Source organism: Corapipo altera, unplaced genomic scaffold (assembly GCF_003945725.1).
Source record: "Corapipo altera isolate COAL_440 unplaced genomic scaffold, ASM394572v1 46, whole genome shotgun sequence".
Taxonomy (NCBI): Eukaryota; Metazoa; Chordata; class Aves; order Passeriformes; family Pipridae; genus Corapipo; species Corapipo altera.
The window spans coordinates 4,636,885-4,652,033 of record NW_020884883.1 but is presented as its reverse complement, the minus strand read 5'-3'; positions in this window follow the sequence as shown (position 1 = coordinate 4,652,033).

Here is a 15,149-nt window from a genome sequence, read left to right as displayed (position 1 = left end):
AACTCATACATTTTATTTTTAATGGGTTAAAAGGAGCAGGGACAATTCCTCAACAATTGTTTCTTCAACTTTGAAGAGCGGAGAAAGCCTGAACAAATCAACCAGCACTTGAGAAGATTTAAAATTAACTGCAAGTACAGAGTTTTCAGATGCTTACGTCTGTAGAATAAAAATTATATGAGGCAATTCATAATTATGTCCCTTAGTTCAGTAATAAAATTTAAATTTTGATTTCTAAAACTTAGTTTCTCCACAGACAGAGTTTAAATTTCACCAAAATGCACCATTTCACTTCCTGCATGCCAAATTCCTTAGGACAGAACCATATTGAAATAGTTTTCTTTCAAATATATATTTACATTTTATATAAAATATCACATAACTAAGCTAAAAATTATTTGGGAAAACACTAAATACACTAAATCAAAATAATATAATAAAGCTTTCATTTTGGTGAATATTAATTTCATATGCAAGAGAAAGGGGAAAGCCTAAGAAGTTTTCCTCATTTTGTTTTCAAAGATTGAAGTTGTGAGAAAAAACTATGGGATTGTTTTGCTATATTTCATACTTTTCCACTTAAAATAGCACATCTAAATGATAAAAAAAAGAAGGAATGCAAAATATTACAGGTACCAATCTCCTAGCCAGCCTACAATGCCTAGGAGAAATTTAAACAATTTCTGTCTTTAGGATGTCCACCCTCCCATAAACTCTATAGATAGGTTTTGATTCAGACATCTTAAATGTTGTTCTAATAATATCAAGTGAAGGCAATTATAAAGTAGGGGTCTAAAACTGATTGATAATACCAGAGACTTTTTTTCCCCTCCTTCTTTCATTTAGAGTGATGTAGTGAAATTTCAGCTGTAATGGCAATGGTTTGAGAGAAGGAAATGTCTGCCCTGGCTTCAGGGACCTTCTTTCAGCTCCACTTGCCAGATGCAGTTATATTTTTGGGCAGAGCTCAGCAACACAGCATCTTGACTGCATGCAGTAACATTTCCCCTAAAAGCCTATTTGGTTAGAGTGACTCCCACAACATGCAGTGCCATCCATGGTATATTCACTTAGTTTTCAAATGTAACAGGACTTGCAATAATATTTGCATTAATTTGCATTTCAGTATTGATATGAAAAATACTGGAACAAGTATATATGGAACAGATATATTTGGCCATTTGCCATTTTATGACTGAGAAGACCCATACAGGGACTGTGATGACTGACAGCTTCTGGTAGTTACTTAGAAATAATAAAGTGCTTCATTTAGGCCAATTTATGGCCTTCTGCAGGTAATCAAAACTCCCATGAAATCATCTGGATCAGTGAAGAGGTTTACTTTGCTCACATTTTCCTCAAACCCCACAACTTGCAGTTGTGTCTTTGCACTTACCACAGACCCTTCTCAGCAAGAGCTTGTCAGATGCTCTCTGACAGGCACATTAAATGTCAATTATCATGTCTGCAACTCGAGCAGTAAAAGCTGTTTGATTGGTTGGTTGGGTTTTATTTACCTTATTTTATTTTTACTTATTTACTTATTTACTTTGTGAGTCTGTAGCTAGATAAGAATAGAACTGTTTACTTTTGTTTACAAAGAAAATAAGAAGCCATCTTGGATTTTCCAGAGTAAATACTATACTGCTCTTTAATTACTTCAAAACACTGGAAGAGTCCATGGATTAAAATTTAAAATAATTTCAATTATCATGTTAATCATGATAGAAGATACTAAAAGTGTAAAATATTTAAAGAAAATATTAATTATGTAAAGTCTTTGTTAAAAGAAGTTCCCAAGTGTCTGAACATTGAATACTCTCAAAGTAAGCAATATTTTTTCTGAATTTTTCCATTGTCTTCCAAGATATTCTAAGATTTTTACATGATAGGAAATTATGATGGTCCTAAAGACAAGGAAAAGAATATTTAAATTTTGTGTCTGAAGTTTTGCCTGAATTCCATGCACATGTGGGAAATATTCTGCTGATTTGGATCCTTAGTATCTAATTTAAGAGAGCTGAGGCTGATGAATGGCTGCAGCAACAAAATTGTTTTATGACTCACAGCTCAGAAAATGATTTTTATACTTAGACAATGGTGATGCTCAGTGCTAATTTGCTGTATGCGTGCACAGTGTTGCAGAATGCTTTTGATGACTCAGCTTTATTCCGACTGACTGACTGCCTCCTGTTTGCAGGTGTGCATCCTGCCTTCCCCCAGCAGTGGTACCCATCACTCCAGCCTCAGGATCTCCCAGGGCCCTGAGGCTGGATTCTCCTCTCCGTGATCTGTTCTCATGGCCTTGCACCAGCTAAGCTGGTAATGTGGTTGTGGTGGGTTCTTAAAGGAAGCAGTAGCGTCAGGCAGGAGAAACACTCAATCTTAACCTTTTTACCCCTTGTTTGGGTCTTTGGGGCACATTACATACATTATACATACATCTAGTAATACGCCTTCACTGAGTTTAGTAGTGAGAATGCAGCACCAGCCCTACCCAGCACATGCCAGCTAGAGATAGGAACATATAATCAGGAACCACCACCAAGTGTTTGAACAGGTCCTGATGAAGACCTTGTTCCCTACTGCAGGAGAGTGTTATGAGGGAGACTACTGCACTGGAGGGGAGCCTTGGAGTAGCTGCTTACCTGGGGACTCCTGTCACTTCTCTTCCCACTGGCCACTGAGAAGAGTTTTTCCTTCCTTTTTCTCTCTGTCTTTTGCCTTTTGATTTTGTTTTTTCACAAAATAATTCTCACTGTTAATGTCAATATATGCCATGAGCTATGAGCTCCATTTGAAATTTTTGTGCACCTACCTCAGCATCCACCTTGTAACAATTGCTCTTTCTGCACCTTTCTGACAGATTCCTGAACCCACTCTCTTTTCTCACCTTGCCTTTTAAAGATCATTTTCTGCATCCCAAAGTCCACGTACCTTACTTTATGCAGAGCATAGTTGTCATCTGCCCTTTTCTGTGTGTGCTAAAACCCACAATGTCATCAAGTACATCCAATCTGATACAATTTCACTAGCTCCCTGATTATTTTGCTATTCAACTCAGAGAAAAGTCTGCAAACAGACTTGTACCCCAGTCTGCACATAGCATTCTACTGATACCCCTAATCTCCAAAGCTTATTCATAATCCTCCATTCTGTGGTACCTCATTTGGAAGAAAAGAAGAATTCACTTGATGTCAAGTTCCTGGGCAAGGTCAAATTTTGCTTTATTGGCATGTGCCAGATTGTGTCTCACAGCAATTAAAATATTTTGCTTATTTTCAAAGGTATATTAAAAATAAAACCCAATAATTTGCTCAAAACTACCAAACAAAACATTAGTAAAAGATGTAAGAAAGTCCCAGTGCCTCTACAGGACTTTATATAAACACTTCCAAAATTTCTACTGCACCTATTTTCTACTGTCACGGGTTTACTCTGGTCCAATTTTTTAAACCCCCACAAAATTGCTACAAGCTGAGAGAGGTTTCACAACAGGCAAGAAGGACTCAATGTGAGGAATAATATTAAAATTTCTGGCTAACGGAATAGAAACTAAAAAGTAATAAAATACACAGTATTTAACACACTTTTACCACCCCTCAGACCCCTGGCCAATGCAGGAGGAGAAACTCTCAGGGTGATAGATAAAGTCTCTCTTCCGGTTGGGGTGTGGAGGGTCTCTGCACCCCCCCGTGGTCTTTTAGGGCTGCAAGGGGACACTTGCTCCACCATGATCTTCACCATGGCTTACAGGGAGTTAAAGCTCTGAGTCTTTTTCCCTGCTCCATGGGGTCCCTCCCAGGGGAGTAAGCTCTCGGTGGTCCCCTCCAAGTTGTGTCCACAACTTCCCCTAGGTCGCAGGTTCTGAGGTTCATCTCAGTCTTTATACCCTGATAGTTTTCATAAGAGTTCCACCCAGAATGAACCTGCTCAGTGTGGCTTCTCTCTCTCTTTCTCTTGCAAATTGGAGGGGCGGTGGTAGCTGTGCTGGTTGTGCTTCTTTTCACTTCCTCCGCTCTGTGCCACACCTGCTGCCACTCCGGGCCCGCTCCACTCTGTGCTGGATGCTGCTACCACTCAGGCACCGCAGGGCCTGGCCAGCCTGCCACCACCCCTCCCCCGTGGTGGGGGAAGGTGGCGAGGCTGGCCAGAGAACTCCTGGACAGTTTCTCTCTCTCTTTCTGGAATTTCTTCTGAACTCTGCTGCATGTCTTGGCCAGAGGCCCAGTCCCAGCCCTGGCCGTGCCTGCCCTCGGGCAAGGGCTGGGGGGTCCTGGCTCCCATGGGACCCGGTGGCCCCTCTGCCACCTTCGTGGCTCTATGTTCTTCTGCACCACTAAGCTTCTCTTCTGGTTACTCAAATGTGTAATTTGCAGAGGCGTTACCACAGCTTTTGACTGACTCTGCATCGGACGTCCATCTGAAACCATCCTTCAGATCCAGGGGGAAAAGACGAGTAACCCCATGACATCTACACCCTTAGCCTGGATTTGGGAACTGGATTATTCTGTGTATATATACCAGTCTGTAAAACCTCCTATGCTTTTATTAAAGTATTGCTGAATTTCCAGTGAATATCTTCCCTGTAAGGAAAACTTGGCTCAGAGGTAAGATTTGACTTCAGAAATATTTTCTACAATGTTTTGATTTCAGGGGATATTAGACTTTACTGGCTGGATCAGGCAATATGGTGGATTGAGATGTCTTCATCTTCATTTTTTTTGTAGCTGAATAGATAAACTCCATCCACTTAATATGTTCGATGGACTTGATGTGGTAACAGAATATACCCTGTTTAAAACAAAAGAAGGAAACATGCTGAACCTCTCAGATGGCCAATAAAGTGAGCAATTCAAACATGTGAATCCAAACATGTGTTCTGGATAATTTTAAGTAAATTTTAAAAAATTATTGAGCAAAATTTGGAAATAAAAGAAATATGTTATTTAGATCAGCTTTCAAACATTAAAAGAAAAGGAAAAATTACAACTGGAATGTTTTTGTGAAACTTCTGAGAGCTGAATGTCAGTGCTGGTGGCTGTCTATAGTTCAGGTTTCAGTCTTAGCTCTTGAAAATGATTTCTGACTCTTTTGTATTAGTCAAGTGGGGCAGAGGAAATGCTTTCAAAATAGTCTTCTTAAATCTGGAGAATTTTTTTGTTTTTCATCTCCCTCCAGCTGATTGACAAGTGTTTTGCCAAAGGGCACATGTACACACAGGCAAACACCCACAGATGTACAGACAAGGAAACACAGATCAGCTTAACACTTTGCAGTCATTCGTTTCAGAGTAATTTACTATAAAACAAGCTATAAAAACCCCATAGAACTGGTAAATATGGCTTTCTCTATTATGGACATTTAAGTAGTTCAGATAGGATCCTTAAAAAGGTGAGCTTAAATCCTGTTCACATATCTGTACCTAGAGTCACAGAATAATTTTTAAGTGTAAAAAAGATGGTAGTAGTGGTATTTCTCTCCATGTAGTGTGAATTTAAGGCAGGGATTCAACACAATGTTATCAAAGAATGCTGACAGGGAATGCCCTGTCTACCTGTTAACAGTAGTTAATTCATCATCTATATAATTCTTCTGCAGCAGGCTGTCTATTATACACAAGGATCATAGAAGTGGGTGACACATGCAAGTTAGATCAGTACAGGTGTTACACTGATTCTTTCCTCTGATTCACCTAGTGGAGATGCAGTCTGTACTCCGTGCATGGAAAGATTTAATTCCATAAAGAGTCCATTTCACATCACTTTATTTTTTTTTGAAAGGGAGGTTAATGCAGCAAAGCCTATCATGCATAGCATGCTTAAGGAAAAACAATAAAAAGATAGTTTTCGAATAGGTGCCACATAAACAATTACTTTCATATATTAATTAGAACAGAAATAAAATCATATACATAATCAAGGCCTTCTTATACTGCTAACTCTGGATATCAATGCACCATGGCACAGCATCAGGCCTGCAATCTCCTGGGATGAGTTGGATGTAGCTGTGAACCCCTCAAAGTCTTGTTTTCTCCAAGGGATTAGGTTCTATTTGCAAAGGAGAAGGCAGGTCCCAGCTATTTGTTCAGGAAAACTCATGTCAGGAGCAGAATTTAAGGTTTACGTCTTGGGTGCAAAAATGCATTTTCCTTCAGCCAGGAACTGAGATTTCGGGTTTGCCTAAGCTTAGCTGCTTGTTTGCTATACTTGATCTAGCCCTTGGGCTCCTATGTACTTCTATAAACATTGTCTGAAGAAAATAAATGAAGCATTTCTGTAAAAATTATCAATAGTAAATATAGCTTCACTTTGGGAATAAGCACAGGAAAATCCAAAAGTTTGCATAAATTCCTGTTTTGTATGAAAGGAGACCAAATTTTATTCAAAAATGACTCATTCATAAATGGCCTAGAGCTTTGCAATACACGAGTTTTAGAGCAAGATTTTTTTCTCTGTTGGACAGTACTCAAAGGAGTGCTGCAGACAGCATAGTCAGGAGAATGAGGGCACGGAAGTGAAACAGTGACAACTGATTCAGGACAGGAGAGGAAAGGTAAATCCAGGCTTGTAGTTAGTATTAACTTACTGTCTCAGTACTTTTCCTATTTTTAATAATGCTGTTATATTTTTAGGTACTATTTAAAAAAAAACGGAGTTGCTGCAGAAACCAGAAAGCTTTTTAATAAAAGATATCTAGATATTTTGAATTTGTTTTGTTCTTTTTCTCATGGATATCAGAATAGCATCCTCATGAATAATAGTTGATCTTGCAAACTGGAACTGGGATGAGCACAGGAATGTAAGAATACAGTTCAGTCATGGGTATAAGGGTAGATCTGATATCATTGAAGGCAGGAAAGTAGTTTGGGTGTCAAAAGCAGGGGAACAGAGCCAGATTTCCACATTTTCAATCATCTCATGTATACAGGCAAACTAGATGGTGTAAAAGGATTATATTTCACATATGTAATAAGTTTTCAGCTTCCTCATCACAAATTCTTATTAAAGAATGTCTCAGTAATACTTTTTAAAGTGTTAAGTCCATTACTACTCCTAAATTTCCAGTGTACTTAAATTCATATTTCTCCCTGCTGTGAAAACTGAAGTTGTGTTTTTTCCTCTTCTAAAAAATAATAAAAAATCTTATTCATAACTTTTCTAATAAAGAAAGACCTTTGTAATTACTTATAAGCATAGTAAGTAAAACAGTCCTACTGCTAATTCAGATTGGTCTAGCAGTCTCCAAAGTGTTTCCAGAGCCTGCAGAACAAGAAATACTTTGTTAAATAAATTTCAGTCCTGTCTGTCAGATTTTTGTAGTGACATGTTAATTAAATAAAACATTCTCTTAAACAAAAATTTATATCTATTTAAGATGCATCAGAAATTAGCTTTAGCTGTAAACACATTTCACAGGAGATGTTTCAGCTGTTAAATATCAAGCAGTCTTTTTTTTTAACAGAGTAAAACCTTAGATTGAAAAGATAAAGAAGATTCCATACAATAACCACAAACCCCATATTTTTTGCCAGAAAAAATAGAATTTTAATAGGGTTCTAGCATTTACATGCATTTTGAAATTCGTTTTGCTTGAGAACTGCTTTTAAGCTGGGTGCCCCTGTCGAGGACCAGGAATCGGAATGGGAACGATTCCGGAAATGGAAAAATATGTACAGCGATTGAATGGACTTCACACATTGTGTGTTTCCCCCGAATTTGTATCTTCCGGGCATGTCCCGGCCTGCTCACCTCCCTGCACCTCTGTCTTCTCTGCCGACTGGTTGGAGAAGCTGCGGCAGGAGACAGCCCCCATTCGCCCTTTCCTCCCCTGGTCCCTCCTGTGCTCCCCCCCCCCCCCCCTTTTTTGCCCACGGCTCAATCCTGGTTTGTCCCCCCGTCTGTCTGTCTCCTGCTCCACCCTATGTTCTGGCCCTTTCCCTCCGGATAAAAACCCCGTGCGCACGCTGGATTAAAGATTCTACCTGCACCCCACCTTTGTGTCTGGGATCCGTGCCGTGTCGCGGCCCCATTCCCCTCCCCCGCTCGGACCGCGGCATGCCCCCTTGCTTGTTCCCCTCCTGCTCTCTGCACAGCAATGCCCATGGCAGAGCACATTCTCTGTTGATGTGAAATACAAACCCCACTCATGGGCTCATTTCCCAATCCAGCTTTGTCCCATCTCCAGTCACCAGCCAGGTGCCCAATGTCTGAGCTGGGGCTGCTCCAGTGCCCCCAGCTGCCCTACTACTAGTCAGGAGGTGAGATGTGTCCTGGCTGCCTAACCCTGCCCGCCTCACCCTGCCCTGCCACCCCAAGGAGCCTCCAGCACCTCCAGCAACCACCCACAAGCAGCCTCCAGCCCCGACCATGCCCTGAAGTAGTTCATTAAGCTTAATGTAGATATCTGTGTTTTTTATATCTACATTTGTGATGCTGTGAGCTCACAGAGTATTAACTGCATCCTCATGTAGACAACTGAAGTAGGTCAGAAGAGTATCAGAGGAGCTGTACCACAAAAAGAGTCCATTTCTCTCACAACCCCACAAAGGGACTGACTTCAGCTACAGGCAGAAATCTAAACTCAAGGGGTGTAAATCCCATTCTCCACCTGTATCTGGTATGTGGAATAGCGACATGTAGCAGAGTATATCATAACATGCAAGATTATATTGCCAGAATGCAACACCTGTATATTAAGCAAACTGACAGAGCAGAATCATGGAAAGAGAACTGTCTACTCATTGAAATCTCAAAGTTTACATCCATAGGTATATACACGCATACATGGAAGTTTTGGTTCTAGTACTGTAATAAAAATTTGGAAGAAGAGTAAATTTTACACCACTTATGAAAAACATCAGAGCACTTTTTATAAGCATGAATGACTTCATGTGTCATCATTTTCCTCATTTATCTTAGGCCAAATTACTTATGATTTTGGTTTTATGTGGTGTACCTTCAACTGCAAGAAATCAAGGGCCATGCCTACTGTAGGAAGATTTCTAAAGTTTCTGTGGAGAGAGGAACATACCTTATACGAGTTGTTTCAATTTCTTCCTATTGTTTCCAGGCTTCTTTCACTGAAGGGTGTGTGTAATCATTTGGGTTTATATTTAGCATGAAGAGAATTGACACCAGATTTTGCAATAATCCAAAAACAAGTGTAAAAATACCACAAAACACAAGATCATTTTATGATATACTCACTGAAATACTCCCATGCTACTTACCTCAACTAAACAGACAGGTGCTCTTTATTTTGAAAGTGTAATACACACCAGATAGAACCCAAATATCACCAGCTCAGAAACAGATCAAAGAGAATGGTACTGCTTTACTTGGGAACAGCTCAAAGGCAGCGTTTCTGTCCCATGGAAGAAAATGGCAGAATTTTACAGTGTAAGGACTTGTTCTCATTCCATGTGAATTAAGTTCATTTAATGAGGAGTTTATTTGAATAATATATCAGAGGAATATAATGGGAAAATTCATTCAGAAAGTCAAAAATGCGTCAGAACTGATTACAAATAGCATCATTATAAAACATGACAATTATTTAAATTCTTTCCGGTAAAATCTGTCATTGTCACTTTGACGTATTTCTTATATTTTAGTTGAAATGAAGTTTCACATTTGAATTTTTAGGGTAAAAGTAAGCATCAGTAATTTTTCATAGATATAATCAGCAGGCTCTTTATAGGCAACAACAACTTGACTGTCTTACCATGAATTCTTCCTTAGAAGCTCACAGATTTTTGGGGTGGTCAACAATCTATGCACTTGGTTTTTGGAGATCATTTGTCTCAGATCAGAGTCCCCAGTGTAAACTTTGACATGACAGAATTAAAAAACTAAGGGTATTGCTAGAGCTATTCTGGCTGGAAAATGAGAGCTTTGTATTTTCCCTAAAATTAAGAATAGGAGGCAGAAAAATCTTGCAAATTTTCTCACAGAATGGAAAATGGTAAAAGAAAAAGAAAGTTATGAATGCTGATATATTTGGGTTTTGTTAAAAAAGTCAGTGTTCTTTTAATGTTTTCCAGCTGACGTCTTGGTTACTTGCCATCTTAGTGAAAAATGTCAGAAATTCTCTGAAGCATCGTGGAATACATAAATTTTGATCCATAGCTCTGTCTCTCCATTCACACAAAGGATCACGGGATTTTAATGACTGAAATGGGTCAGTACCTTTGATTTATAGCTCATCTAGTGGGGCACTAACCTCAGAACATGTTTGTTTACTGTTATTTGGCTATACAGAGTGTGGTAGCAACCATTATTCTTCATTTTAGGAACTCAAAAAGAAGAGAGAATACAGGACTCTTTTTTCAGTCATGTCAACAATTATCAAAGATGTGAAACCAAGCACTTGTAATGTGTAGTGCTCAGCCAACCTCGATAACAGATAAATGCTGGGAAAACTGTAGTTCATTTTAAGCACTGACTGAAGTCTCTCTTGCCACCTTCATGGGACTCATCCAATATTAACATCTCCTATGTTCTTCAAAAGGTGATCATTTCCCTTGCGGTCAAATCTCATTCAGCAATCAAATCAATGAAGTGATAATTAATTACAATTAATATAGAAACCCCAGGAAACCATGAGTGGAAATAAAAGATAAGCACTCTACAGTTTTATGATAAAAAGTCAGAGAAAAAGCATGCAGGCCATGTATATGATAAGCAAGTAGGTGCATGAAACACTCAAAAGGAGAATGGGAAGAGCATGATAAACCTGATGGAGGATGGGCTGCCTTCTTCTTTCCAGGCTCTGTGCAGGCAGCTTGACAACATCACTCTGCAACAACACAGTGTCTAAAATCACAGTTCTTAGGCTGCACTGTGTAACAGAGTGCAAACACCCACTGGGGAAATAGTCAGTACACAAACCTTTGGCTTTTCACTGGCCTTTCAGCGTGACTTCAGCCCTCCAGTTTGGACAAAGCTGTGATTCAGTCTTGTGGTTGGGTTTCTCTTGAAATGTTTGCCTCTGAGTTAATCCTGAGCTAGCAGGGTCTGCCTGGATGTTGGCTATCTATGCTGTGTTCAGGGACCAGGGATTCACATTTACATAGGCTCCAGTATGTGGGCCATGACAATGAATCCCTTCTGCTGCATCAAGTGCCATAGTATCTTTTACCTTTTTCACTCTGCTGTTCTGTCTCTCTGATGCAAACAGAAGTATGATCAAGTACGAACTGGCACGCGGTGATAAAGCGACAAAAGTTTCCTGAAGGGTGGAATTTGTGCCCCTGCAGTGATGGGTATGCAAGACATCTTCAGCTGCCATCTGTATCCTAGCAAAATTGCTTTGCTGTTTTGGGAGTGGGCAGGCATCCATCAGCTTGGCAGGTGTGTATGCTTCCAGTGCCATGCAACACCATGCAAAATAAAAATGACCTTCCAAGCTGGGAAATCTGATTTTCAGTTTATCTTGAATTTCAATATCCAAAGGGTGTACTCATGTTACTGACAGACTTATGACTGACAGACTTCTGAAGAGAGGTACACCAAATTCATCTGCAGCTTGTGAGACAGGATGGGAAAAATAATAATCAAACGAGAATGTTAATTTCTTCTTAGCTTCTGTACACCAAAAGTTGTACAGATTTAAAAAATTAATGACACTGGTAACTTAGTTTTGTAATTGTCAATGCTCCAAACTTACTATAAATGTACAAAACTTTTCTTATGTATTCTGAAATGCCAAAAGCAATTGCAAGGAATACTCACAGAAATCATAATACAGTTTTAATATTTTTCATTGAAACATTCTAATAGAAGGGAACATGTCAGAAAAGAATATCATAACTGCAAAACAATGCTGCTAAAAATCTTCTCTTATTCTGCTTTAATTCAAGTATTTAGTTTTGCTTTTACACATCTCAGTCACTAGTGGATAAAACTTTAAGTTTAGTACACACTTCATTTGAAGTGCTGAACTCTTTTGCTTCAATCTACTCTCTTTACCTACCCCTGACTATAGCTCACCATTTATCTTTGTTTCTTAGTTAATCTTTAGACATGAATCTACCCACTGGAAAATGCAAAATTGAGAATTATGTGAGTAACATAGAATATAGGGTTCTCCTTGCAAAATTTTCTCAAAATAAAGGTCGTATTTTTCCTGCAGTTTTGACAAAAGTGTCAAAAGTCTTCGGGTTTGTTGTCTCAAACCAGCTGTTTTCTCAACCCTGCAGGGTGCAGTGCTGAAACTACTAAGTGACTCTGCAGACTAAAGCACCTGCTGTGATGACTCACTACTTACAGTATTCTGCATTCTGCAGCACAACAAAGAAACTTGGTCCAATATTATATATAATTAAATGAAATTTTAAGGAGGTGTCATTTTCAGGATTTATGTTCCTTTGACATAGCAGTAAAAGCATGGAAAAAGATAAGAACATTTATCTAAATGTTACAATCTGTCACTGTCATAACATTCAGAACAAAAATTAAAGCTAAATAAAATTAGGAGGCCAATGACTACATTTTGGGTTGAATGACTGTGAGGAATCTTGAAACTAAATTCTTTTGTGCTGAGGTAAAATGCATTTTAAAAGATAGGTCTTTCTAATAATATACAAAAATAACTACATACTGAAAAAAGGAATTAACGTTGTAAAGCTGTATACTCAGTTGAACTGTATTAAATGCTAACATTTTCAAAAAAATTAAATTCTGACATACTTTCATCTTCCCTAACTATGGAGACTGGTTTTGAAAATCAGAGTTTACAGATTGCATTGGGAAAATGCACAAAATTTTCAAAATATCTTAGAAAGATTAGTTAAATAGTTTTGTTCAGAATTGTACAGATAGCTACTACCTTATGAGATATGAGTCAGTGTCACAAATGGTTATTTCTCCTCGTCTGTGATTTATACCTCCTGCTCGACGGCTTGCACGCCCTATTCCTGATCCATGGTAACATAGTTAGCATAGACAACACAATTTTATAAAGCAAATGTCCAATCTCTGTGACTGAGCTGGTTGTGTGTCAGTCCCCTTTCCACTCCCCGTCAGACCCTGAAGTTCCTGTGCACAAGACTTCTCCTTCTCCCTATTAAATTCTCTAGAATCATAGAATCATGGAATGGTTTGGGTTGGAAGGGACCTTAAAGACCATACAGCTCCAAATCCTCTGCCATGGGCAGGGACACTTTCCACTAGACCAGATTTTTCAGAGCCCCATCTGTAAGACACCAGGCTCCAAGCTCATCGAAGGGGTTTTACTTTAAAACTATACAATGCTCAAAAAAATTCGCCTACTGATATTATTAAAAGGGCCTTCAGTTCTTTTATACCTTGAGAGGGCGCATGGAAGAAGACACTGCACACGTTTCTCAGGAGGCCAAATAACACACTTTTCCTGGTAAACTTTAGAAAATAAGGAACTTGGCAAAAGTTAGAAGGGCAATCAAAATAAAGCATTCCACAAAGCTTTGACTTAGCACATGCTAACCCATACATCTTAGCAAAATCCAAGCCATCTGGGTTTAAGTTACCCAAATATCAAGGAGATTAGGAGAAGAAGTGAAAAAAGAGAGAGAAAAAGAGAGAATTATAGCTAGCACCCCTAGATCCAGCATAGGTCCAGCTATCAGCAATCCAGGAGACGGCAGGGCCGTGACCACCATCCAACGTGGCCTTGAACAATTCCAGGGATAGGGCATCCACAATTTTTCTGGACAACCTGTTCCAGTGCTTCAACACCCTTACAGTAAAGAATTTCTTTGCAATAGCTAATCTAAACCTATCCTCTTCCAGTTTAAAGCATTTTCCTATTACTACATCATCTCTCCTTTACCAGCCTTGAAAGTCCCAGGCACTTGGCCAACCAGGCTGGGATGACCCTCTCTCAGAGCAGGGAAATGTAACAGCACACAGAGGATTGTCTATAAAATTTAGCATTTGCAACTCCTAAGTGGATCTTGCACTAGAATTGCTGCTGGTGAACAATACCTGTGATCCCTCAGTGGTCAGGGATGCCTCCACCATCATCCATTTTCTCCAAGGACTGAGGGAATGACTTGTATTCTTTAACCTGGTTTTGAGTGTAGATTATGATTCTTATATTGATACAGTAAGCCAACTATTAAGGTTTGACTCAGTGTGCAGAGGATCCAGGTTATTAGGAACCATAAACTAAGCTGTACTAAAAATTCTGTGCTATGCTACTTACAAAATTGTGCTACAGTATTTCTGCTATGCTAATCATAATATTCTGTAAAAAATTAAAGCTTTCATTGAAACTACAACTTATTGTTTCCTTGTTCTGCTGAGGATGGCCGAAAGAGTCTGTCTGTCCCCGTGATTTCAAGTGACATGATTTTACCTATAGACTTCAATAACTTCATTCTTTTAGATTGCAATGGGTCAGAAAGCAACTGGGAAAGTGTGGTCTGAGAGGGATACCTATGGTCTAGTCTGTTAAACTCTAAATCTATTTTCTGTAATCATTGTTCAGTTAGACACCTAAAAGCAGCAACAATTGTGAAGGACCAGGAACCAGAATGGGGAAAATCTCAGAAGTGGAAAAAGATGTACAGTGATTGAAAGGACTTTATGATACAGACTTTACAGTTATTATGTATATACACATTGTATGCTTCCCCAGAATTTGTATTTCCTGGGCATGTCCTGCAGATTGGCTGGAGAAGCTGCAGAGAGGGAACAGCCTCCATTTGTCCCTTCTCTCCCCGGTTCCTCCCATGTTCCTCCCTCTTTTGCCCATGTCCCTATCCCGGTTTGTCCCCCCGCTTGTCTGTTTCATGCTCCACCCTATGTTCTGGCCCTTTCCCCTCCCGAGTTGATAAAAGACCGGGTGCACGTGTGAATAAAGCATTCTACCTGCATCCCAACCTTTGTGTCCCGGACTCATGCAGTGCCACAGTTCCCCCCACCCTTTTCGGACCGTGGCAAACAATAGATAGAATCTAATTTAAAAACACATATCAAAAGAAATCGTTTCTCCTCCTTGAACTCAAAAACTTCACCACATTTTCAATGCCATTTCAGTTAATGCAGTATTTTCAATAAAAATTCAAAATATGTTGAATGTTTTCTGCTACATTCTACAGTAAGCATATGTAAAGTTTTAGAAAGTCTAATCATTATACTCCAAAAAGAAGAAATATGTCAAAA